Genomic DNA, 25,412 nt, shown 5'->3' on the forward strand with positions numbered 1-25,412 from the left:
ATTTCTTTGGGACAATGCCCCAAAAAGCCCTTTTAAGGGCCATTGGCAGTTTAGTGTAGGCTAGGATTTTTTTATTTTGGTGGGGCTTTTTTATTTTGATTGGGCTATTAGATTAGGAGTAATTCATTTTTACAGGGAGTGCAGAATTATTAGGCAAGTTGTATTTTTGAGGATTAATTGTATTATTGAACAACAACCATGTTCTCAATGAACCCAAAAAACTCATTAATATCAAAGCTGAATAGTTTTGGAAGTAGTTTTTTGTTTGTTTTTAGTTATAGCTATTTTAGGGGGATATCTGTGTGTGCAGGTGACTATTACTGTGCATAATTATTAGGCAACTTAACAAAAAACAAATATATACCCATTTCAATTATTTATTTTTACCAGTGAAACCAATATAACATCTCAACATTCACAAATATACATTTCTGACATTCAAAAACAAAACAAAAAAAAAATCAGTGACCAATATAGCCACCTTTCTTTGCAAGGACACTCAAAAGCTTGCCATCCATGGATTCTGTCACCATCATCATTGCGTGCAGCAGCAACCACAGCCTCCCAGACACTGTTCAGAGAGGTGTACTGTTTTCCCTCCTTGTAAATCTCACATTTGATGATGGACCACAGGTTCTCAATGGGGTTCAGATCAGGTGAACAAGGAGGCCATGTCATTAGATTTTCTTCTTTTATACCCTTTCTTGCCAGCCATGCTGTGGAGTACTTGGACGCGTGTGATGGAGCATTGTCCTGCATGAAAATCATGTTTTTCTTGAAGGATGCAGACTTCTTCCTGTACCACTGCTTGAAGAAGGTGTCTTCCAGAAACTGGCAGTAGGACTGGGAGTTGAGCTTGACTCCATCTTCAACCCGAAAAGGCCCCACAAGCTCATCTTTGATGATACCAGCCCAAACCAGTACTTCACCTCCACCTTGCTGGCGTCTGAGTCGGACTGGAGCTCTCTGCCCTTTACCAATCCAGCCACGGGCCCATCCATCTGGCCCATCAAGACTCACTCTCATTTCATCAGTCCATAAAACCTTAGAAAAATCAGTCTTGAGATATTTCTTGGCCCAGTCTTGACGTTTCAGCTTGTGTGTCTTGTTCAATGGTGGTCGTCTTTCAGCCTTTCTTACCATGGTCATGTCTCTGAGTATTGCACACCTTGTGCTTTTGGGCACTCCAGTGATGTTGCAGCTCTGAAATATGGCCAAACTGGTGGCAAGTGGCATCTTGGCAGCTGCACGCTTGACTTTTCTCAGTTCATGGGCAGTTATTTTGCGCCTTGGTTTTTCCACACGCTTCTTGCGACCCTGTTGACTATTTTGAATGAAACGCTTGATTGTTTGATGATCACGCTTCAGAAGCTTTGCAATTTTAAGAGTGCTGCATCCCTCTCCAAGATATCTCACTATTTTTGACTTTTCTGAGCCTGTCAAGTCCTTCTTTTGACCCATTTTGCCAAAGGAAAGGAAGTTGCCTAATAATTATGCACACCTGATATAGGGTGTTGATGTCATTAGACCACACCCCTTCTCATTACAGAGATGCACATCACCTAATATGCTTAATTGGTAGTAGGCTTTCGAGCCTATACAACTTGGAGTAAGACAACATGCATAAAGAGGATGATGTGGTCAAAATACTCATTTGCCTAATAATTCTGCACTCCCTGTATTTTTGATAATTTCGTGTTTTATTTTTTGCAATTTAGTAAATTGTATTTTAATAATTTAATTTATTTTATTTTATTGTAATATTAGTTTTTAGTGTAAGGCATGTTAGGTTTTATTTTACAGGTAACTTTGTATTTATTTTAACTAGGTAGTTAGTAAATAGTTAATAACTATTTAATAACTAGTCTACCTAGTTAAAATAAATACAAACTTACCTGTGAAATAAAAAAAAAAAACCTAAGATAACTACAATATAACTATTAGTTATGTTGTAGCTAGCTTAGGTTTTATTTCACAGGTAAGTATGTATTTAGATTTAAATAGGAATTAATTAGGTAATAATTGTAAGGTTTATTTAGATTTATTTTAATTATATTTAAGTTAGCGGTGTTAGGGTTAGGATAAGACTTACGCTTAGGGTTACGTTAGGGTTAGGTTTAGGGGTTAATATATTTATGTAGAGTTAGTGATGTGGGAGGTCAGAGATTTAGGGGATAATCATTTATTTAAGTATATTTAATTGTGTGGGGCTTGTGGTTTAGTGTTTAATAGGTTTATTATAGTGGTGGTGTGGGCGGATGGCAGATTAGGGGTTAATAATCTTTAAAAAGTGTTTGCGATGCGGGAGGGCAGCGGTTTAGGGGTTAATGGGTTTATTATAGTGGCGACGATGTTGGGGAGCGGCAGAATAGGGGTTAATAAAAAAATTGTGGCGCAATGTCTGAAGCGGTAGATTAGGGGTTAATACATTTATTATAGTGTTTTGCGATGCGGGAGGGCCTCGGTTTAGGGGTCAATAGGTAGTTTATGGGTGTTTAGTGTACTTTTTAACACTTTAGTTATGAGTTTTATGCTACAGCTTCGTAACGTAAAACTCATAACTACTGACTTTAGATTGTCGTTATAGGGTGTACTGCTCACTTTTTGGTCTCCCAGCCAAACTCATAATACTGGCACTATGGAAGTCCCATTGAAAAAGGACTTTTTAAACAGTGCGGTACTGACGTTGCGTGACGGCCAAAAAGGTGTTTGGTACACCTATACCTACAAGACTTGTAATAGCGGCGTTAGGGAAAAAGCAGCGTTATGAAGCATAACAAAACTCGTAATCTATCAGAACAAAATAATAGTAAATGGTTAATTACACACACCATGCACCAAGCTTAAGAAACTCTAACAATATGCAATCAAGCACACAAGGCAGTCATCATAAATAATAAACCATATTTCACATGACATTGTCCTTATCGTGCATATATTTTGTATTTTTGTGCAAAAAAAATTATAAACCTCCTCTTTCTCATGCATATTTTGGCATGTCAATGCAGTGTGAATCCAAGAAATCAGAATTGTCAAAAACGTAACACAGATGGGGGCTATAATTTGAAAATAAAAGTGCTTCTCATGGAGTAAGAAAGCCAAGGAATTGATTATTTGGAATTTGTCCTGTATTGCAACAGTATAGCATAATTTTTCAAAACACAGCACTAAAGGTGATTATATGTCTGCAGTTATATGCAAATTGTGACAATAAATAAATGAAAGAAATAAGCATATTTCCTGCAATTTTATATTATATTGTTGTAGATGCCAACTAACACAAAATCTGTATCTATGTACAATTATGCATGAGTAAGATAAATTACCATATAATATGGCATGCTCATTTTTTAATAATGATTTTCTTTTCTTTACCCTGTGAATTATTTTTTTTTAGCTTACTAACTTTTTTTAAATGATAGATCAGAATACATGTAGGATGTTCAAGAAGAACATCCAACTCCTTCACACTTTAATAACCGAGGTCCTTGTTTTCATAGCAGGCAGCAAAATAATTCATACTACACTTTAAGATGTATAGCACACTGTGTTTTATGCCAACTCTTTCTTCTCTGTGTTTATATTTCTAATAAGACAAGCAGATGTATGAGTCAGTATACCACCTCATTAGTTTTCAAGTTCAGTAAAAAAGGAGGCCTTGCTCAGAATCCATTGCTTCAGAAATGTCAACAGAAATTTCATCTCAGGTTTAGTATGGTATGTATGTGTGTATGTTTATGAATCAATAAAGTTAGTTTCTGGCATTGCCCTTGTGTGACTTAACTTAAAAAATTGAACCATGAAAAAATAACAATATACTCAGAGAGAATTGTTCCTTGAGCTGGCTCCTGTGTGAGTTATGAGAGCAAAATTTTTCACCTCAGATTACTTTTTTTTTTTTTTTTGTCTAAAGCATTCCTCACAATAGCTTCCTTCGAACACAAGTATACAAAGATATTTCATGACTTTAAGGAAGATAAGCAAAGAAGATGCATGTGTTACACATTTACCAAGGCTATTGATATTTGTGCCTGCTTTATGAGAGAAAAATATTTGATATGAGAATTAAGCCAAAATATGCTTTAAAAGGGCATTAAAGTCAAAATTATTATCATGCATATGAAGTATCATTATTAAAAATGATTACAATAAATAATTTGCTGCTTGAAAAAAAATGTCACATTGACGCTCCTAAATTGATTTTTAAATCAAGAGGAAGTACATGTTTGCACATGACTAAACACAGATTGTTTATTGGCTGATAAGGAAAAACTCCCACAAATTCAGTAATTAGTAGTTATGCTCAACAAGCATAACAATACTGAAATTACTTTTTTGGGGTTTGTTTATAATTAAAACAGCATTCATTTCCATAAAATTAAATAAATACAAATTGAAGTAATATTTAATGCTTTTGATGAGATTATTGTTCTTAGGCATGTTTTCCAACCAGGGGCGCGATCCGATATACGGCGTAGTTTGCGGCGCAAGCGAGGGAACCCGCGTCGCCCGCAACTCGAGCTATACAATATACGGCGCCGTCAGATGCTAACGTGCCGTAAGTCGGATAAACCAGCGATGTCCAGAAATCTGCGTAAGTACAAATTTCTGGCGTCGCCAGTGACTTACGGCACGTTAGAAACTGCCGGCGCCTACAAAACCTGACTAAAGTATGAAATCACCTGCACTGTCTAACATGCCTCCTAAACATAGCCCGACACGTCTAACCCTCTATCCGCTATCCCCCCTCACTATCCTAACAATAAAAAAAGTTATTAACCCCTAAACCGCCGCTCCCGGAAACCGCCGCCACCTAATAAAGTTATTAACCCCTAAACCGCCACTCCCGGACCCCGCCGCCAGCTATATTAAATCTATAACCCCCTAAAGTGAGCCCCTAACACCGCCGCCCTCTACCTTACCTACCCCCTAAAGTGAGCCCTTACCCCGCCGCCATCTACTTTACCTACCCCCTAAAGTGAGCCCCTACCCCGCCGCCATCTATATTAAATTATTTAACCCCTAAAATACTAAACTATCCCTACCACTAAACCTAAGTCTAACCCTACAAATAGCCCTGAAAAGGGCTTTTTGCGTGGCATTACCCCAAAGAAAACTGCTCTTTTGCCAGCCCTTAAAAGGGCTTTTGGTGGGGCTTTGTCACAAAGTAATCAGCTCTTCTGCCTACAATCTAAATCCCTCTACACTGCTGCCACCTATAATAAATGTATTAACCCCTAATCTAATCCCCCTACACCGCCGCCACCTATATTAAACACATTAACCCCTAATCTAATCCCCCTATACCGCCGCCAGCTATATTAACTATATTAACCCTAATTATATTAGGGTTAATATAGTTAATATAATTATTATATTATATATATTAACTATATCAACCCTAATTATATTAGGGTTAATATAGTTAATATCGTTATTATATTATATATATATATTAAGTATAATAACCCTATCTAACTCTAACATCCCTAACTAAACTCTTATTAAAATAAATCTAATATTAATATTATTAATGAAAATATTCCTATTTAAATCTAAATACTTACCTATAAAATAAACCCTAAGATAGCTACAATGTAATTAATAATTACATTGTAGCTATTTTAGGGTTTATATTTATTTTACAGGTAACTTGGTATTTATTTTAACTAGGTACAATAGCTATTAAATAGTTAATAACTATTTAATAGCTACCTAGTTAAAATAATTACCAATTTACCTGTAAAATAAATCATAACCTAAGTTACAAATACACCTACACTATCAATAAATTAAATAAACTACAAATATCTAAACTAAAATACAATTAAATAAACTAAACTAAATTACAAAAATAAAAAAAAAGATTACAAGATTTTTAAGCTAATTACATATATTCTAAGCCCCCTAATAAAATAATAAAGCCCCCCAAAATAAAAAAAATTCCCTACCCTATTCTAAATTAAAAAGTTCAAAGCTCTTTTACCTTACCAGCCCTTAAAAGGGCCTTTTGCAGGGCATGCCCCAAAGAAAACTGCTCTTTTGCCTGAAAAAAAACACAACACCACCCCCCAACATTACAACCCACCACCCACATACCCCTAATCTAACCCAAACCCCCCTTAAATAAACCTAACACTACCCCACTGAAGATCTCCCTACCTTGTCTTCACCCAACCGGGCCGAACTCCTCATCCGATCCGGGGGATGTCTTTATCCAAGCGGCAAAGAAGAAGTCTTCATCCCGGTGATGTCTTTATCCAAGCAGCAAAGAAGAAGTCTTCATCCAGGCGATGTCTTTATCCAAGCGGCAGCAAAGTCTTCTTCCATCCGGCAGCATCTTCCATCAAGCGGCATCTTCAATCTTCTTTCTTCGCTCCTCCGACGCGGAGCATCCATCCCGGCCGACGACTGAACGACGAATGAGGTACCTTTAAATGACCTCATCCAAGATGGCGTCCGTCGAATTCCGATTGGCTGATAGGATTCTATCAGCCAATCGGAATTAAGGTAGAAAAATCTGATTGAATCAGCCAATTAGATTCAAGTTTAATCCGATTGGCTGAACCAATCAGCCGATCAGATTGAGCTCGCATTCTATTGGCTGTTCCGATCAGCCAATAGAATGCGAGCTCAATCTGATTGGCTGATTCAATCAGCCAACCAGATTTTTCCTACCTTAATTCCGATTGGCTGATAGAATCCTATCAGCCAATCGGAATTCGACGGACACCATCTTGGATGACGTTATTTAAAGGTACCTCATTCATCGTTCAGTCGTTGGCCGGGATGGATGCTCCGCGTCGGAGGAGCGAAAAAAGAAGATTGAAGATGCCGCTTGATGGAAGATGCTGCCGGATGGAAGAAGACTTTGCTGCCGCTTGGATAAAGACATCGCCTGGATGAAGACTTCTTCTTTGCCGCTTGGATAAAGACATCGCCGGGATGAAGACTTCTTCTTTGCCGCTTGGATAAAGACATCGCCCGGATCGGATGAGGAGTTCGGCCCGGTTGGGTGAAGACAAGGTAGGGAGATCTTCTGGGGGGTAGTGTTAAGTTTTTTTAAGGGGGGTTTGGGTGGGTTTAGAATAGGGGTATGTGGGTGGTGGGTTGTAATGTTGGGGGGGTTTTGTGTTCTTTTTTTTTTTACAGGCAAAAGCTGTTAACTTGGGGTAAATACCCCGCAAAAAGCCCTTTTAAGGGCTGGTACAGAGCTGGGTATTTTATAATTTAGAATAGGGTAGGGAATTTTTTATTTTGGGGGACTTTATTATTTTATTAGGGGGCTTAGAATAGGTGTAATTAGCTTAAAATTGCTGTAATCTTTTTTTTTTTTTGTAATTTAGTGTTTTTTTTTTTTGTAATTTAGTTTAGTTTATTTAATTGTATTTTTAGATAGATATTTGTAGTTTATTTAATTTATTGATAGTGTAGGTGTATTTGTAACTTAGGTTAGGATTTATTTTACAGGTAATTGGGTAATTATTTTAACTAGGTAGCTATTAAATAGTTAATAACTATGTAATAGCTATTATACCTAGTTAAAATAATTAACAATTTACCTGTAAAATAAATATAAACCCTAACATAGCTACAATGTAATTATTAATTATATTGTAGCTATCTTAGGGTTTATTTTATAGGTAAGTCTTTAGATTTAAATAGGAATATTTTAGTTTATAATATGAATTAGATTTATTTAATAAGAATTTAGTTAGGGGTGTTAGGGATAGATAGAGTTAATATAGTTAATATAAATACTATAGTAACTATATTAACTATATTAACCCTAATATAATTAGGGTTAATATAGTTAATATATATAATGTAACAACTATATTAACTATAATATACTTAGGGTTAATATAGATAATATAGCTGGCGGCGGGGTAGGTAGAATAAATTAGGGGTTAATAATTTTAATATAGATGGCGGCGGTGTAAGGGGCTTACATTAGGGGTTAATACTAATAATATAGGTGGCGGCGGTGTAGGGAGGGCAGGTTATAGGGCAAAAGAGCTGTTTACTTTGGGGCAAAGCCCCGCAAAAGGCCCTTTTAAGGGCTGGTAATAGAGATAATTATTTTAGGGGGATTAGATTAGGGGTTAATAATATTAATATAGCTGGCGGCGGTATAGGGGGATTAGATTAGGGGTTAATAATTTTTATATAGGTGGCGGCGGTGTAAGGGGTCAGATTAGGGGATAGATAAGGTAGATGGCGGCGGTGTAAGGGGTTCACATTAGGGGATAGATCAGGTAGATGGCGGCGGTTTTAGGGGTTCATATTAGGGGATAGATCAGGTAGATGGTGGCGGTTTTAGGGGCTCACAGTAGGGGGTTAGTTTATGTAGATGGCGGCGGGGTCCGGGAGCGGCGGTTTAGGGGTTAAATACTTTATTAGGGATTGCGGCGGGGGATCGCGGTTGACAGGTAGATAGACATTGTGCATGCGTTAGGTGTTAGGTTTTATTTTGCAGGTAGTTTAGGGAGTTACGGGGCTCCAATAGTCAGAGTAAGGCTTCTTACGGCTGCTTTTTGTGGCGAGGTGAAAATGGAGTAAGATTTCTCCATTTTCGCAACGTAGGTCCTTACGCTGTATATTGGATACCAAACTGCGCTGGTTTGGTATACCTGCCTATGGCCCAAAAAAACTATGGGCGACGGCAGAAATATACGGGCGTAACTTCTAGGTTACGCCGTATATAGGATACCAAACCGGTGCAAAATTCAGCGTCGCCGGCATTTGCGAGCGACGCTGCATATCAGATCGGGCCCCAGGTTTAAAGGCATAGTAAAGTCCAATCTAAACGTTCAGGATTCTGATAGGGCATGTAATTTTTGAATAACTTTCTAGTTAATTTTTATCATCAAATTAGCTTTTTTCACTTGGTATTCTTAGTTGAAAGCTAAACCTAGGTACGCTCATATGCTAATTTCTAAGCCCATGAAGCTCACCTCTTTTCTGCCTTTGACAGTTTTTCCCCAGCTAGAGGGCATTAGTTCATGTGTTTCATATAAATAACATTGTGCTCACACATGTGGAGTCAGCACTAGTTGCCTGAAATGCAAGTCTGTCAAAAAAATCGGAGATAAGGAGGCAGTCTGCAGAAGCTTAGATACAGGGTAATTAGAGAGGTAAAAAGTATATTTTTATAAATATGCAAAACTGGGGAATGGTAAATAAAGGGATTATCAATCTTTTTAAACAATAACATTGTTTACTATTTCTTTAAACTAGCAAAACCATAAAAAAACTTTTTATTGTTTGTATTTTTACAAACTGGATGTAAAAACTTAATTTATGTAAGAATTTACCTGATAAATTAATTTCTTTCATATTGGCAAGATTCCATGAGCTAGTGACGTATGGGATATACAATCCTACCAGGAGGGGCAAAGTTTCCCAAACCTCAAAATGCCTATAAATACAACCCTCACCACACCCACAATTCAGTTTAAAGAATAGCCAAGTAGTAGGGTGACAGAAAAAGGAGTAGAAAGCATTAAAAAAAGGAACTGGAAATAAAATGGTGCTTTATACAAAAAAACAAAACCACCAAAAACAGGGTGGGTCTCATGGACACTTGCCAATGTGAAAGAAATTAATTTATCAGGTAAGTTCTTACATAAATTATGTTTTCTTTCATGTAATTGGCAAGAGTCCATAAGTTAAAGATGTATGGGATATCAATACCCAAGATGTGGTACTCCACAGAAGAGTCACTAGAGAGGGAGGGATAAAATAAAAACAGACATTTTCCGCTGAAAAAATTAAATCCACATCCAAAAATTAAGTTTTTCTCATAATTGAAAAGAAAAAACTTAAAACATAAGCAGAAGAATCAAACTGAAACAGCTGCATGAAAATCTTTTCTACCAAAAACTGATTTCGAAGAGGCAAACACATAAAAATGGTAGAATTTAGTAAATGTATGTAAAGGAGACCAAGTTGCTGCTTTGCAAATCTGATCAACTGAAGCTTCATTCTTAAAAGATCACAAAGTGGAGACTGATCTAGTAGAATGAGCTGTGATTCTCTGAGGCAGCTGACCCAACTCCAAATAAGCTTGATGAATCACAAGCTTTAACCAAGATGCCAAGGAAATGGTAGAAGCTTTCTGACCCTTACTAGTAACAGAAAAGACAACAAATAGACTGGAAGTCTTCAACATAATATTTCAAAGCTCTAACAAAATCCAAGGAATGTAAGGATCTCTCCAAATAATTCTTAAGATTAGGACACAAAGAGGGAACAACAATTTCCCTATTAATGTTATTAGAATTCACAACCTTAGGAAGAAATTCAAATGAAGTCCACAAAACTGCCTTATCCTGATGGAAAATCAGAAAAGGAGACTCACAAGAAAGAGCAGATAATTTGGAAACTTTTCTAGCAGAAGAGATAGCCAAAAGAAATAACACTTTCCAAGAAAGTAGTTTAATATCCAAACAATGTATAAGCTCAAAAGGAGGAGCCTGTGAAGCCTTCAAAACCAAATTAAGACTCCAAGGAGGAGAGATTGATTTAATGAAAGGCTTGATATGGACCAAGGCCTGTATAAAACAGTGAATATCAGGAAGCTTAGCAATCTTTCTGTGAAATAAAACAGAAAGAGTAGAGATTTGTCCCTTCAAGGAACTTGCAGACAAATCTTTATCCAAACCATCCTGAAGAAACTGTAAAATAAAATAAAAGTCTTCCAAACTCGATAATAAATCTTCCTTGAAACAGATTTACGAGTCTGTAACATAGTATTAATCACTGAGTCAGAAAAACCTCTATGACTAAGCACTAAATTTAAAGATCTGAGATAAAACGGACCTTGAGACAAAAGGTCTAGTCTTAAAGGAAGTGGCCAAGGTTGGTAACTGGACAACCGAACAAGATCCATATACCAAAACCTAGGAGGCCATACTGGTACTACCAGAAACACAAACGATTGTTTCATGATGATCTTGGAGATCACTCTTGGAAGAAGAACTAGAGGCGGGAAAATATAGGCAGGTTGGTAAAAGCAAAGAACTGCTAATGCATCCATCGACTCCACCTGAGGATCCCTGGAACTGAACAAGTACCTGGGAAGTTTCTTGTTTAGATGGGAAGCCATCAGATCTATTGCTGGAAGACCACACATCTGAACAAACAGAAAAAAACACATTTGGATGGAGAGACCACTCCCCCCGGATGTAAAGTCAGACGGCTGAGATAATCCACTTCCCAATTGACTATATCTGGGATATATACAACAGAAATTAGACAAGAGCTGGATTCCGCTCAAGAAAGTATCCAAGATACTTCTTTCATAGCTAGGGGACTGTGAGTCCCACCCTGATGATTGACATATGCCACAGTTGTGATATTGAGGCCTATTTACCAAGCTGTCAACCGCAAATACGCTGGAATACCGCAGCGTAATTGTGGCGAGCCTGATTCAACATATTTATCAAAGCCTACAGACCAGCAAAGTTGAAATTTGTGACGGAACATACGATCCGCCAGTCTCAGTCCGACACAGATCGATGCTTACGTCATTACAAATGTTCTGAACACAAATTCAGCACTATCTGACACCTTTTGCAAATTATCAAACTTCTAACAGGTACTCTAGCCACTATTTTGGCCCAGCGTACCTGGTTTTCAACTGCCACCCTGGTGGCCACGGATGCCATAGAAATCAATGGGAGTCTGAAAGCAGCGAAAGCTTATATTCGATGCTGCCAAATATCCCATTGATTTCTATGGTATAAAACCAGTAAATGTTACACCTAACACCCTAACATAAGCCCCGAGTCTAAACACCCCTAATCTGCCGCCCCAACATCGGCGCCACCTACATAATGTTATTAACCCCTATTCCGCTGCTCCCCGACATCGCTGCAACCTAAATAAATGTATTAAGCCCTATTCCGCCGCTCCCCAACTCCGCCACAACTAAATAAATATATTAACCCCGATTCTGACGCTCCCGGAGCCCACCGCAACTAAATAAATATATTAACCTCTATTCTGCCACTCCCACACCCCCGAATTTATTAGCCCCTATTCTGCTGCTTCCGGACCCCACTGCAACTAAATAAATATATTAACCCCTAAACCCCTGGCCTCCCACATCACTACCACTTACTAAACCTATTAAACCTTAAACCGCCAGCCCCCCACATCGCCATAAACTAAATTAAGCTACTAACCCCAAAACCTAACAACCCGCTAACTTTACATTAAAATTACCTCATCAAACTATATTAAACTATTAATTAACCTACCCTAACTACTATACTAAATTACATTAAACTATATTAAACTATTAATTAACCTACCCTAACTATTATACTAAAATTACATTAAATTATATTAAACTATGAATTAACCTACCCTAACTAGTATCCTACAATTACATTAAACTATATAAAACTACTAATTAACCTACCCTAACTATTATACTAAAATTACATTAAACTACTAATTAAATTAACTATATTAAATATTTAAAAACCTAACCCTACTCAAGTTATTTAAATCTACAATAAAGAATTACTAAGTTACAAAAAAATAACAACTAAGTTACACAAAATAAAAAACACTAAGTTAGACAAAATAAAAACACTAAGTTACACAAAATAATAAACACTAAGTTACACAAAATAAAAAATAAATGATCAAATATTTAAACTAATTACACCTAATCTAATAGCCCTATAAAAATAAAAAAGCCCTCTCCCCAATAAAAAACCCTAGCCTACAATAAACTGCCAATGACCCTTAAAAGGGTCTTTTGTGGGGCATTGCCCCAAAGAAATCATACAATCAACTCCCCAACAGTAAAACCCACCACTCACAACCAAACCCCCAAATTAAAAGTCAAAGAGAGAGAACAGCACTCCATGAGATAGAACAGAAGCTGGAATAACTTCCATGCATGTTCATTTTTATTGAATTCCTCAGGGTGCCAGTTCTTTTTGCACACTACGCCCCTTCACAGAGAAAAAATATCCTGAAGCATATCAGTCTGACCCTGCCCAATGACAGTCCAGCGCCGAAATACCAGGCAATTCTTCTCTGAACAAGGGAAGCAACAACCCCAGACGATCAAAATTAAAACCCTATCTAAAAAACCTAAGCTCCCCATTGCCCTGAAAATGGCATTTGTATGGGCATTGCCCTTAAAAGGGCATTTAGCTCTTTTCCCGCCCAAATTCCCTAACCTAAAATTAAAACCCACCCAATAAACCCTTAAAAAAACCTAACACTAACCCCCGAATATCCACTTAGTTTTCGAAGACCCGACATCCATCCTCATCCAAGCAGCAGAACTCCTCAGCGAAGCCAGCAAAAGTCTTCATCAAAGCAGGCCGAAGTTTTCATCCAACCGGGCAGAAGTCTTCATCCAGACGGCATCTTCTAACTTCATTCATCCGGCGTGGCCTGGCTCCATCTTCAAGACATCCGGCGCGGAGCATCCTCTTCTTATGATTGCCGCTGAAGAATGAAGTTTCCTTTAAATGACGTTATCCAAGATGGCGTCTCTTACATTCCGATTGGCTGATAGAATTCTATCAGCCAATAGGAATTAAGGTGGAAAAAAATCCTATTGGCTGTTGCAATCAGCCAATAAGATTAAGCTTTCATTCTATTGGCTGATCCAATCAGCCTATAGGATTGAGCTCGCATTCTATTGGCTGATTGGATCAGCCAATAGGATGAAAGCTCAATCCTATTGGCTGATTGAAAATGCCAATAGGATTTTTTCAACCTTAATTCCTATTGGCTGATAGAATTCTATCAGCCAATCGGAATGTAAGAGACGCCATTTTGGATGAAGTCATTTAAAGGAAATTTCATTCTCGTAAGAAGAGGATGCTCCGTGCCGGATGTCTCGAAAATCGTGCCCGCTCACGCCGTATGGATGAAGATAGAAGATAGCATCTGGATGAAGACTTCTGCCCGGTTGGATGAAGACTTTTGCATGCTTTGCTGAGGACTTCTGCTGCTTGAATGAGGATGGATGTCGGATATTTGAAAACTGTAAGTGGATCTTCGGGGTTAGTGTTAGGTTTATTTAAGGGTTTATTGGGTGGGTTTTAATTTTAGGTTAGGGACTTTGGGCGGAAAAAGAGCTAAATGCCCTTTTAAGGGCAATGCCCATACAAATGCCATTTTCAGGGCAATGGGGAGATTAGGTTTTTTAGATAGGGTTTTAATTTGGGGGGTTTGCTTGTGAGTGGTGGGTTTTACTGTTTGTATTTTATTTTACAGGTAAAAGAGCTGATTTCTTTGGGGCAATGCCCCACAAAAGGCCATTTTAAGAGCCATTGGTAGTTTATTGTAGGCTAGGGTTTTTTTTTTATTTTGAGGGGGACTTTTTTATTTTGATAGGGCTATTAGATTAGGTGTAATTAGTTTAAATATTTGATCATTTCTTTTTTATTTTGTGTAACTTAGTAATTCTTTATTGTAGATTTAAATAACTCGAGTAGGGTAAGGTTTTAGTTTAATGTAATTTAGTATAATAGTTAGGGTAGGTAATTAATCGTTTAATATAGTATAATGTAATTTAGTATAATAGTTAGGGTGGGTTAATTAATAGTTTAATATAGTTTAATGTAATTTAGTATAATAGTTAGGGTAGGTTAATGAATAGTTTAATATAGTTTAATGTAATTTTAGTATAATAGTTAATATAGTTTATTTTAATTCTAAAGGTAAGTTTAAATATATTATAAGATAGGGATGAGTTAATATTTAATGTAAAGTTAGAGGGTTGTTAGGTTTAGGGGGTTAATAGCTTAATTTAGTTTATGGTAATGTGGGGGGCTGGCGGTTTAGGTGCTAATAGGTTTATTAAGTGGTAGTGATGTGGGAGGCCAGGGGTTTAGTGGTTAATACATGTATTTAGTTGCGTTGGGCTCCGGGAGCGGCAGGATAGGGGTTAATAACTTCATTAGAGTTGCGGTGGGCTCCGGGAGTGGCGGGATAGGGGTTAAACATTTTAGTATAGTGGCAGTGTTTAGTGACGGTATAAATAAAGTTGGGAAAAAGCCGAATAGCAGCGAGATCGATGACTGTTAGTTAACAACAATTCCTTGTGCTGTCAGAGATCCCCAGAAAGCTCCCTAACCTGAAAGACTTGCATCTGTTGTGATTACAGTACAGGTTGGACAAACAAAAAAGGTCCCTTGAACTAAACGATGGTTGTCTAACCACCAAGACAAAGAGAGTCTAACATTGGGATTTAAGGATATTGACTATTATATCCTTGTATAATCCCTGCACCATTGATCCAGCATACAAAGCTGAAAAGGTCTTATATGAAAACAAGCAAAGGGAATGATCAAGACTGAAGGTTTTGACAAGCTGAAACCAATTGTATTCGTCTTTTGCCTATTAGAGACAGAGTCATGGACACTGAATCTATCTGGAAACCTAAAAAAGGTGACCCTTGTCTGAGGAATCAAGGAACTTTCTGGTAAACTGATCCTCCAACCATGTCTTTGATGAAACAATATTGGTTGATTCGTGTAGATTCGGCAGAATGTAAAGACTGAGCTAGTACCAAATTATCATCCAAATAAGGAACATCACAATACCCTGTTCACTGAATACAGAGAGTAGGACACCAAGTACCTTTGAGAAAAAGTTGGAGCTGTCGCTAGGCCAAATTGAAAAGCAACAAATTGGTAAGTTTGTCTAGAAAAGAGAATCTCCGAAACCGATAGTGGTCTGGATGAATCGGAATATGAAAATATGCATCCTGTAAGCCTATCGTGAGCATATAATGACCTTGCTTAACAAAAGGCAGAATAGTCCTTATAGTTACCATTTGAAAGATGGCACTCTTACAAAACGATTAAAAATTTCAGATCCAGAACTGGCCTGAATACATTTTCTTTTTTTGGGACAATGAATAGATTTGAATAAAACCCCAGACCCTTTTCCTGAAACGGAACTGGTATGATTCCCCATGAAAGCTGCAGATCTGAAACATACTTCAGAAAGACTGAGCCTTTACTGGATTTACTGGGATGTGTGAGAGAAAAAAATCTTCTCACAGGAGGTCTTACTCTGAATCCTATTCAATACCCTTGAGAGACAATACTCTGAATCCACTGATTTTGGACAGAATCTGTCCAAATGTTTTGGAAAAAAATTAAATTTGCCCCCCACCAGCTGAGCTGAAATGAGGGCTGCATCTTCATGCAGATTTGGGGGCTAGCTTTGGTTTCTTAAAGGGCTTGAATCTATTCCAACTTGAAGAAGGTAAATAAATTATTACCTTTGGAAGAAAAATATAGTAATCTAGACTTAGATACCATGTCTGCTTTCCAATATTTAAGCCACTAAGCTCTTCTAGCTAAAATAGCAAAAGACATAGATTTAACATCAATTTTGATGATATGAAAAATAACATCACAGATAAAATGATTAGCATGTTGAAGCAAGAAAACAATGCTAGACAAATCAAAATCTGTTTTCTGTTGCGCTAAGCTTTCCAAACAAAAAGTTGAAGCAGCTGCAACATCAGCCATGGATGTAGCAGGCCTAAGAATATAGCCAGAAAATAAATAAGCTTTGCTTAGATAAGATTCAAGTTTCCTATCTAAAGGAACCTTAAAAGAAGTACTATCTCATAGGAATAGTAGTACGTTTGGCAAGAGTAGAAATAGCCCCATCAACTTTTTTTTCTCTAGCTAGGAAGTGGAGTTTAAATAAATAAATTATTTGGCGCCAAGTATGACGCACAACGCAAAATGAATTTTTTTGGCGCTAACAACATCCAGAAATGACGCAACTCACGTCATGGCAGATGCAACCTTGTGTAAGGAACCTGGCGTCAACTAAGACACCAGAAATTACAAATTTGCGTCATCGAACGTACCTTTGCGCCAAGAATGATGCAATAAATATCAGCATTTTGCAACCTTGAGAGCCTAATTTTTCCCGCAAAAATTAATAAAAAAAGCAGTCAAATTTGAAGAAAAGACTATACCCCAGGTAATAAAAAATAACTTTATTTAAATATTATTCCCAATTTTGAAACTGATATTCTGCAAAAGGAAATATACATAAACCTGACTCATGGCAAATATAAGTACAATATATATATATATATATATATATATATATGTATCAAAGGGTGAACAGCGCTTATAGATATTCTTAAAAACTGTATATATTGGAGTCTCAGAAGTATTAGTAGGCAAAATATAAAAGAAGAGAAGAGTATATGAATATACACTTGTATAAAAAAGTCTTTGATAAGATATTGCGATCCTAGTGTAGTGAAGGAGTATTAGATACCCTTACCAAAAGTTACCTCAATCCTATGAGGTAAGTTTGCCGTATTGGAGGATGTATCTGGTGGTTGGTGAATCCTGGATAGTATGATCTGTATGGTTCAGCTGCCTCTTGGAGTGAAATGGGATGTAGATCCCCTTTGTGCTGGTCTCTTTAGGAAACTTCCTGTATTTGTTGCCTCTTGGAGCTTGGTTTTCTTGTCTTGGTATGAACTTTCTTGTCCAGATATATACCCAAAAAGACAGAAAACAGCAAAGATAGTGTAATACCGTTTTATTTAAAAAAAGTATAAAAAGAGACATATATCACACTCACATTTTATGTCCTCACTGATATGAGGTATGATGACAGCACATAGGTTTAGAGGTGAATTCACAGGTAGTTATGTCCCAAGCCAGTCAGAGAATAAAGTCAGTATTCCTTAGATGTCACAAGCAATAATTTCAGCCAAGTAAATATGTAGCAAATGATTAATACGGTTAGTATCGCTTGTTTGGTCAGTGACTATAATGCGCTGGTCTGTTCATATATTCAGATATATCCAGTGTATTTATGTTAGTCACACCGTTAGCAGATGGCCAGAAAAAAAGCTGTTAATGCAGTTGGTAACAATGCTGAATGTGCAAATAGGTTAATATAGCAGCAGACTGGCAGGTCAGGCAGTGGATATAGTTAATAACAGTTCATGAGCTTAGTTCATGCATAAAAGGCAAGCTTAAAAAACCAAACAGTTTATTCCTCTGAGGAAGAAGGACACATAAACCTTTGAAACAAGTTAGGGTATCACAATTTATCTTTTTACTATCTTTTAACTGCTTTTAAACTGTTTGGTTTTTTAAGCTTGCCTTTTATGCATGAACTAAGCTCATGAACTGTTATTAACTATATCCACTGCCTGACCTGCCAGTCTGCTGCTATATTAACCTATTTGCACATTCAGCATTGTTACCAACTGCATTAACAGCTTTTTTTCTGGCCATCTGCTAACGGTGTGACTAACATAAATACACTGGATATATCTGAATATATGAACAGACCAGCGCATTATAGTCACTGACCAAACAAGCGATACTAACCGTATTAATCATTTGCTACATATTTACTTGGCTGAAATTATTGCTTGTGACATCTAAGGAATACTGACTTTATTCTCTGACTGGCTTGGGACATAACTACCTGTGAATTCACCTCTAAACCTATGTGCTGTCATCATACCTCATATCAGTGAGGACATGAAATGTGAGTGTGATATATGTCTCTTTTTTTATACTTTTATTAAATAAAACGGTATTACACTATCTTTGCTGTTTTCTGTCTTTTTGGGTATATATCTGGACAAGAAAGTTCATACCAAGACAAGAAAACCAAGCTCCAAGAGGCAACAAATACAGGAAGTTTCCTAAAGAGACCAGCACAAAGGGGATCTACATCCCATTTCACTCCAAGAGGCAGCTGAACCATACAGATCATACTATCCAGGATTCACCAACCACCAGATACATCCTCCAATGCGGCAAACTTACCTCATAGGATTGAGGTAACTTTTGGTAAGGGTATCTAATACTCCTTCACTACACTAGGATCGCAATATCTTATCAAAGACTTTTTTATACAAGTGTATATTCATATACTCTTCTCTTCTTTTATATTTTGCCTACTAATACTTCTGAGACTCCAATATATACAGTTTTTAAGAATATCTATAAGCGCTGTTCACCCTTTGATACATATCCTCCTATACTGTATAGACTTTGTCTAATACACAATATTTGTACCTTAATAGCTGCTCTATTAGATTTTCAGACTTCTGACTAGCGCATTTGTTAGAGTAACGCTTGTTTCTACTCACTGACACTGAGTGGTAACATTCTACTTAACCCTATATATATATATATATATATATATATATATATATATATATTTAAAACTTTATAATAATACATAAAGTGACAAACCATAGCTGAGAGTGTCTTAAGTAATGTAAACATACTTACCGAAAGACACCCATCCACATATAGCAGATAGCCAAACCAGTACTGAAACAGTTATCAGTAGAGGTAATGGAATATGAGAGTATATCGTTGATCTGAAAAGGGAGGTAGAAGATGAATCTCTACGACCGATAACAGAGAAATTATGAAAAGATTTCCGTGCACAGGGATGGAGCAAGCCTGGAAACTGAACAGTCGCAAGTTACTTCAGCTCCGTCGCAATGACTTACTATTTTACTTGCCAGACTGTTTAGTCCAGCTTAAAATTCCACTACAGGTCTATCTAGACTTGTGGATCAAGACAGTATAACTTGGGACATGACATGGTGCCTGAAGACAAAAAATAATCTCTGCCTTGTGGGCCACCTAACACACAGTTCCAAGAGTGGCCATCTTTACACGCTCATGGAAGCTATCTGACTCAAGGAGCGAATTCGCAAACATCAGGCAGAAGAACGCCAAAAAGCAGTTCAATATGGAATACAATGTCAGCTTTTTGAAGGATCTGCAGTGTCTAATAGTGGATCATTATGCTGCTCTTGAAACAACGGTATACAAGGCATTTCAATCTACAGTCACTTATTCTCCCCATGCGTCACTTTACCAGAAGTTGGTTTTATTGCACCGTGAAGATGGGGGTGATTTGGAGTCCCAATGCTTACTATTTATACGTCACAATTCCGTGTGGGAATCGGATTGGGCCAACATTTCGCCCGTGAATGTAGAAGAGAAGATTGCGATCCCATATACAGATGTCCTGGAGGGCACCTGTGACATTACACAAATTAATCGTGATGGTTTTCCTGTGACCCGTTCAACCTCAATTCCTTACCAGGTGACCATGCTTAAGAGACCTATCTTCAAAAAAAAAAATTTCAAGCCCAAGAAGTCACATGGTTGCACATGGGAAACCTTGCACTACCCTTGTTGCCTTCGAGTGGTACGCATCATGCTGCCATTCTGTTATTCCTGTGGGGACCCAGAGATACGGTTCACAAATTGAGAAACTGCTATATATCATTAGCTACCGGTGTGGGGTAAATTTATAGAACACTGTCTTGGAACTGTACTCATCTTCTTTCTGTTATTTTAAGCGTTTATGCTCATTTACTTTCATAGCATTTGTTAATGTTTTCTCCACAACATGTTTAGTAGTATCCCATGTGTTGTTTTAGAGGCTACCCTATTATTATTATTTTACATTGTTCAATGCTAACTCATTGTACTAGTGTCCCCGTCAAACTATGTGACTGTTTTCTTAGAGCCTGACATGTGGAATCAGTGGCGTCACTAGGGTTGGTGTCACCCGGTGCGGTAAGTCATGGTGTCACCCCCCCCCCCAGAAAGCAGACACACACAAAAACACAGGCAAACACACATACAAACACTCAGACACACTTAAAAACATACTCAGATGCACACACAAACACTCGGAAACACACTCAGACACACACACAAAAACACTGATACACACAAAAACTCAGACACACACATACAAAATATGTAAACTGCACTGCATTAGTTAGGAAGCTCATGCCTAGAGCTGCTCCCTGGCTCAGCAGAGCATCAAATGAAAGATAAACAGAGCACTCTAAAATAAATCACTGAAGAAAAGGTTTAGGCACACAAACTATGAAAATTCTGCTCTCTGACTCTGTTCCAAGTCTGTCAGTGCACAGCCCTGGGCCGCATGTCACTGAGCAGTGAGCACAGATAGGCAGGCAGGTTTAGGCTAGCAGCACAACTTTGCAAGCCCCACGGCATACCCACAACATTCATCGTGAAATTGGGCAGGGGAGGAGCAATATACAAACAAGCAAAAGCAGCCGGGAAAACTATTTGTTGAAATTGCAGCACTGGCTCAAGGGGCAAAAAAATTGTGTGTCTACAACTTCCCCAGTCCTACTAATGTTCACAAATGACAGCCTCTAATAAAATAATCTATGCATCTCAACATTGTATTTCTTTGAATTTCAATAAAATTTAAAAAAAAAAAAAAAAAAAAATTTTTTTTTTTGGTGTCACCCCCTGGAGGGTGTCACCCGGGTGCGGCCCGCACCTGCCGCACCCCCCTAGTGACGCCACTGTGTGGAATCGAAATGTGCTGTTTTATTATTCAATGTAGGTTGCTCATTTTGTTTTGTTTCATATAGTGTTGCTCTGCAGTTGCTGAGAGGTGGAACTTTGAGTTTAATGCTGGTAGGATTCTACTATATGTTCTCAGCGGCCCATATCATAAGGTTCATAACTTTGATATCATATATCATTGAGACAGAATAACTGCTCTTCTATCCCCCAAATATGTTTTGAAGCTGTTAAAATGTGGGACTACCTGTTTAATGCTGAAGCAACAAACCCTAGGTATCTACGCTGTACACTATATGTCAGGTCACATTTTATTCATTCTGAGTTTGGGAGTCTACTATGGGCATACTAATCGTGTATCCTGTTTTTTGCTAAATAGATACAGTAATCTATACATCTAATATTTGGAGGTGAGCCTTATATTCCCTTATATTTTAATATCCTGATATTCTATAGTAACATATTTAGAGGCGTTACTGTTGTTTAATCTTTAACTATTATTCTATAGTATTATGTATATATGATAACTATGAGGTGCTCCTTAATTTCAGTATGCTCAATCAATTACTAGATGGAACTAAGTTAGTTAACCCAGGAAACTATTGCTATTAGAGAATCAATTTTTTTTTTTATAAGAGGTCCCTGTAACCATGAGTCCCCTTCCTGACTTTAACTGTGTATGCAACACAAGTATCTTTGTCTTTTGAGCTCCTTTAATACTGCTGTTCCCTGTAAACAAAGTATTTTTCATACATATTATAGCCGTGGGCTTGGGGACCCTATTATTAGTCCTTAGTACTCCATGAGTGAGGGCATGCCATTAGAGCTTCCATTTAATGAGTGAAGTAACTTCCCCATTATATGTCTAGCAGTGTGATGGTCTTGGGATATGCCTCTCATTAATTTGTGTTGTGGAGGTTGTGGGCCCGGTTGCCAGCGGCCGGGGCGGCGTGGGTCTATGTCCTTCTTCAATCACAAGCAAACTGTAATGTAACCCTGTCCATCCTTTCTTTTTGTTAAGTCGGGGAACTAGAATTTAAAGGTAAAAGTTTTAATATTATTGTGTTGCCTCCACCTTACACCTCTATAACTAATAATTGTATATTCCAAATGTACCATAGGGCTTCCAAAATCTGACAAGAGGCCCAAAGGAGTCCATTATCCTCCAGTAAATCCCTTCTAGTAAACCATTTTAATTTTTTGACATAGTACCTGTCACTCATCTCATTCAGACCATCACCTCACCCCATACATGATGAACCTCCTAGTTTAGGAGGGCTACATCAGCGGCTTCTCTTGTCTATGCCGCAACCGTTCCTACTTTCTTAATATCTATTTCTTCATAACAACATGGCGTTGACTCTGCCCATCATACCTAGCTCAGTAGAACTGACTAATATACCATAACAGTTGAGTATTTCTCAATTGCCTTCTTCGAAGCTGTTAAGTCCATGATAGGGCCCAAGAGTGACCCATTGTATCAGTTAGAAGGCTTCACTACTAATTCTATACTAAAATTAAAATTTGAGGTCTGGATATAGAGACCGATAAGTGGTCTATTAAAATTGGTGTAACCTTCAGGTGTTGATATTTTTGTTGGTTTGAGGCCCGATTGTGACCTCTTAAATAGATACGAAGGTTTAAAAATGTTTGTCTTGACATGTTGTTGAAATGTTTTTCTCTTCTTTTTGCAGCATTTGTTCGTACTAATTGTTTTTTGTCTTATAGATTGCAGGTACTGATTGTTACTAGTGCAGCCCTTTATAAGTAATATATAGGATGTAACTTGCAACAAGTAATTTTAAAATGGCATTGTATAATGCTGCAATTCCTTGTCTGTATGCCGAATTAATACCGTAGAATTCAATAGGTGATACTTCCTTCACATCCCTCTGACATTCACTGTACTCTGAGAGGAATAAAGCTTCAAAATGCTGAGAAGCGCATATCACAGAAGAAAATCAAGCACAAACTTACTTCACCACCTCCATAGGAGGCAAAGTTTGTAAAACTGAATTGTGGATGTGGTGAGGGGTGTATTTATAGGCATTTTGAGGCTTGGGAAACTTTGGCCCTTCTGGTAGTATTGTATATACCATACGTCACTAGCTCATGGACTCTTGCCAATTACATGAAAGAAATAGTATTTTCATTCTATGCATTATCTTATATAGGTAATTAGGCATATCACAGCTAATTAACACCATTGTCCATGATGGAACCGAGTTAAAATGTGCATTAAATAATGCAATTGCCTTTTGTTCACAAACACATGCACTTTACCATTGTATTAAATTGAGAGAGCATAGAAGGAAAGAAATAAAAATGAAAAGAAGAATAAAATGTAGTTATGCTTTTCAAATCACTCTCTTACTCCCACAAAAAGAGACTAAATGCCGTCCTTGAATCCTATAAATCAAGGAAACAACCTTGAAGATGGCTTTATGTTGATTGTAATTGGTTTGTTTACAAAGTTCTTACGCTATTAAAGTTTATTCCTTGGTTGTGTAAGTTAAGACGACAATCTTCTAAAATGCTGACACTATTTTGCAAATCCTAAACGAGTGAAGGAATTGTAATAGAAAATGAAGGCTTGAATATTTTAGTAAAGCAGACTGTAAACTCCTTTGTCCTTGATAAGTAAACATTCATGGTATTTGCAGGGGCAAAATGTAAGCAGAGCATTTTGTAATATACTATATTGATATGAATATGAGGAATGCATTAATATGCACCCATATTCTATTTTAGTACAATCCTGGTTGTGACCTTGATGCTTGAACAATATTATACCGCTCCTGTTCTCCCTTCAAGAGATTGTAAAACATCATAGCCCTATACTGTTTCTATTTGTATTATGCTTTATGCCTATTCACTATAACTTTATTATATATTTTTGTGCTTCTACATCACTCATGTAAAGATTCCTGTCTTTTTCAGCAAGCTAACGTTTTACACAATGATGCTGTGTTGGTTCCTCCAGTGTTCATTTGTTGCTTATCAGCTGTGGGTGTGATACATTGTATCTTGCTTGATTTCCTGAATTGTCTTTGACTACTTTCTCACGGCTAGATAATGAGTTTTGCGGTAAGAGGGGTGCGGTGCTAACTTGCACGTTATTGTCACCGCTCACTTACCTACAGCGCTGGTATTACAGGTTTTTCTAAACCCGGCATTAAAAGACAAGAAGTGAGCGTAAAGTAAAATTGTGCTCCATACCGCACTCCAATACCAGCGCACTCCCGCATCGCAAACATTAGTTAAATATTATTAACCCCTAATCTGCCACCCCTAACATCGCCGCCACCTACCTACAATTATTAAGCCCTAATCTGCCGCCCCCAACGTCGCTGACCACTATATTATATTTATTAACCTCAAAACTTAAGTGTAACCCTAACACCCCCTAACTTAAATATAATTAAAACAAATCTAGTTAGTGTTAGTGTTTGCGATGCGGGAGGGCCTCTAGTTATTAACTATTTAATAACTACCTAGCTAAAATAAATACAAATTTACCTGTAAAATAAAACCTAACCTAAGTTACACTAAAACCTTACCTTACACTACAATTAAATAAATTACCTAAATTAAATACAATTAAATAAATTAAATACAATTACCTAAATTACAAAAAAACACACTAAATTATACAAAATAAAAAACAAATTACAAGATATTTAAACTAATTACAGCTAATCAAATAGCCCTATCAAATTTAAAAAAGCCCCCCCAAAACAAAAAAAAACCCTAGCCTGAACTAAACTACCAATAGCCCTTAAATGGGCCTTTTGCGGGGCATTGCCCCATAGAAATCAGCTCTTTTACCTGAAAAAAATACAAACAACCCCCCAACAGTAAAACCCACCACCCACACAACCAACCCCCCCAAATAAAACTAAAAAAACCTAAGCTCCCCATTGCCCTGAAAAGGGCATTTAGATGGGCATTGCCCTTAAAAAGGCATTTAGCTCTATTGCAGTCCAAAGCCCTAACCTAAAAATAAAGCCAACCCAATAAACCCTTAATAAAACCTAACAC

The 25,412-nt window shown here is 37.4% G+C and overlaps 1 protein-coding gene across 3 annotated transcripts in view; it reads right to left on the reverse strand.

Annotated features, from left to right (window-relative positions):
• Positions 1-25,412, reverse strand: part of CDH12 (cadherin 12) — a 755,267-nt gene that overhangs the window by 347,764 nt on the left and 382,091 nt on the right. The window lies entirely within an intron of this gene.

Source organism: Bombina bombina, chromosome 5 (genome assembly GCF_027579735.1).
Source record: "Bombina bombina isolate aBomBom1 chromosome 5, aBomBom1.pri, whole genome shotgun sequence".
NCBI classification, from domain to species: domain Eukaryota; kingdom Metazoa; phylum Chordata; class Amphibia; order Anura; family Bombinatoridae; genus Bombina; species Bombina bombina.